At 43.8% G+C, this 2,881-nt stretch overlaps 1 long non-coding RNA gene across 1 annotated transcript in view; it reads right to left on the bottom strand.

Moving 5' to 3' along the window:
* LOC105526299 overlaps window positions 1-1,725 on the bottom strand; it is a 13,338-nt gene extending 11,613 nt beyond the window's left edge. Inside the window, exons 1-2 of the long non-coding RNA XR_001004060.1 lie at window positions 1,627-1,725; window positions 1,182-1,257 (exon numbers count right to left, since the gene is read on the bottom strand). This is a non-coding gene — a long non-coding RNA (uncharacterized LOC105526299). The remainder of the gene's footprint in view (window positions 1-1,181; window positions 1,258-1,626) is intronic.
* Between the last annotated feature and the right edge of the window lie 1,156 nt (window positions 1,726-2,881).

Genomic DNA, 2,881 nt, shown 5'->3' with positions numbered 1-2,881 from the left:
AAAAAAGGATGAGCTCATGTCCTTTGCAGGGACATGGATGAAGCTGGAAACCATCATTCTCAGCAAACTATCACAAGGACAGAAAACCAAACACCACATGTTCTCACTCATAGGTGGGAATTGAACAATGAGAACACTTGGACACAGGGCGGGGAACATCATACACTGGGGCCTGTTAGGGGGTGGGTGTCTGGGGGAGGGATAGCATTAGGAGAACTACCTAATGTAAATGATGAGTTGATGAGTGCAGCAAACCAGCATGGCACATGTATACCTATGTATCAAACCTGCACGTTGTGCACATGTATCCTAGAACTTAATTTTAAAAAAATCAGATCTCGTGAGACTTATTCACTACCATATGAACATTATGAGGGAGACCACCCCCATGATTCAATTGTCTCCCACTGGGTCCCTCCCATAACATGTGGGAATTATGGAAGCTGCAATTCAAGATGAGATTTGTGTGGGGACACAGCCTAACCATATCACCACGGAATATTACACAGCCCCCCAAAAGAACGAAATCATGACTTTTGCAGCAACATGGATAGAACTGGAGGACATTATCCTAAGTGAAACAACTCAAAAACAGGAAGACAAACACCCCATGTTCTCACTTGTAAGTGGGAGCTAAACGCTGTGTAGACATGGGCATAGACAGTAGAATAACAGACATTGGAGACTGGGAAAGGAGAGAGAGGGGGAGGAAGGTGAGGGATGAGAAATTACCTAGTGGATACAATGTACACTAATTGAGTAATAGTTACAGTAAAAGCCCAGACTTCAGCACTCTGCAATCTTTCCATGTAACAAAACTGTGCTGGTATCCCCTAAATCTATAAAAATAAATAAAAATCCTGTAAAAATTACAAATAAGAGGCCAGGTGTGGTGGCTCATGCCTGTAATCCCAGCACTGCGGGAGGCTGAGGCTAGTGGAATTCTTGAGTTCAGGAGTTCGAGAGCAGCCAAGGTAACATGGCAAAACCCAAAAAAAATTAGCCAGGCAAGTGGTGCATGCCTGTAGTCTCAGCTACTTGGGAGCCTGAGATGGGAGGATTTCTTGTACCCAGGAGATCAATGCTGTGAGCCAAGATCAGACCACTGCACTCAGCATGGGCAACAGAGGGAGACCCTGTCTCAAAAAATAAAAAATAAAAGTAAAAATACTCAACCTTACCTTATTCTTAAATATCCATTGCTGTGTGGCTCTGGGGTGACTGTGCCTCCTGGGGTAAACATGTACCAGCATTTTTCTGCAAGGAATGGGGAATAAATAGGGTTTGGAGAAACAGAATCTCTATGAAGGTATTTACTTACAACGCAAGAGGACATGGGGAAAACCACAAGTCATTCTATTTTGGTTCCTTCAACAATGAAGGACTTCCTGTCTTTGAGGAAGGTGGCGCTTTCTGTGTGTGTGTGTGAATGTGTGTGTGTGTGTTTGTGCATGCACACACACGCTCATTAAGCATTTACAGTCCTGGAATGTTATTCTGACTACTCACAGTGACTCCACTTCCTGCCCACCCAAACAGTCATTCGTTATGGAAAATACGCCAGCCTCTGAAATATTTGACGGTGGCCCCGGAGTGCCACACAGGCATTTCTTATAAATACTCAACCTTCTGTTCAAGTCTCCAGGGCTCCGTTTTCTGTTTGGGTAGCAGGGTGAGTGTCCATGATTTGCTGACGCTGCAAGCTCCCCCATGTCCAGCTGCTCTGTGATATTTGTTTTCCATCTCCAATAATTAACTTCATCCTCCTCTCAGAATGCAAGCACCAGGCAGCTTTAGAAAAATGGTGCAGTTTTGCAGATTGCAGGCTTCAACATGCAGGACCTTGTCGAGTGCGTTCAGAGGCTGGTTTTATTTAAGGAGATTTTTGATGGTGCAGTGATTTGGGGCAGCTACAGAGGTACTACTGGAAGGTGGAAAGCCACCTTGGAATGAAAGTCTCTGCAGGAATCAACTGAGTGGCCTTGAATTAGAAAGGGATGTGGGGCAAATGTAAGGAGTTGACATTGAATTTGCACAATGCCGCCTTGTGTGTTTTCTTGCCTGTCTCCACGACCCTTCTCTAAAGCCACTTGGAAATACTGGACGCATTAGCTTGGCATGGATTTAACATCATGCTAGCTGGCAGAACTCAGTGATCCCTCAGCAAAGCCAAAGGGGTAATAAATTAAAGACATGCTATGTTGGAAAGAGCTTCAGGGGGAAGCAGATTTATCAGTGCGAGGGATGTCTGTAGGCACAGCTGACATTATCAGCTCCCCCCATTCCCCAGACAGACTGGGACAGGAAGAGTAAGCTCATTATTAGATCTGTAATTCATCTCGGGGGTTTTACTGTGCTACTCTAGCAAGCTCTAAGTGACAAGCATAATTTCTCTTTCGGCACAAACAGTTCTATTACAAATGTGATCTCTCTGGGCTTCCAGTATAAGCCCACTGCTACTGGCACGAATGAAAGACCTAGTAAAAGGAAAGTTGTCTCTGCAAAATGTTGGCACCGCAGAGACTGGGGGTAAAAAGTTTGAAAAGGGGCAGCTCACACACTCTTTCTTTACTACTCAGTAGGTATTATGGTAATATTTGTGGCTACAGAGTCTATCTACATGTTTATTTGGTGGAAAATAAGGCAACTCAACTGATTATTTAATTTATCCATTTGTTTTCACAAAACAGACTCTGTTTGGTACAAAAGCATCACAGTGAATAAAAGAAGAAAATATACAGTGTGTTCTGACAGCCTAAGTTCCGGCACAGAGATGAACTTGGCTGTTACATCGAAAGAGGAATTTCCATCCTAAAAAGGAAAGAGCTCTGATGCAAAGACCCTGTTACCTTAATGCTGTGCTTTTAGATAAGTTGGGAAG

Source organism: Colobus angolensis, unplaced genomic scaffold, assembly GCF_000951035.1.
Source record: "Colobus angolensis palliatus isolate OR3802 unplaced genomic scaffold, Cang.pa_1.0 Scaffold587, whole genome shotgun sequence".
Taxonomy (NCBI): domain Eukaryota; kingdom Metazoa; phylum Chordata; class Mammalia; order Primates; family Cercopithecidae; genus Colobus; species Colobus angolensis.
Note: the sequence above shows the minus strand (reverse complement) of the source record. Positions and strands in the feature narration are given on the sequence as shown.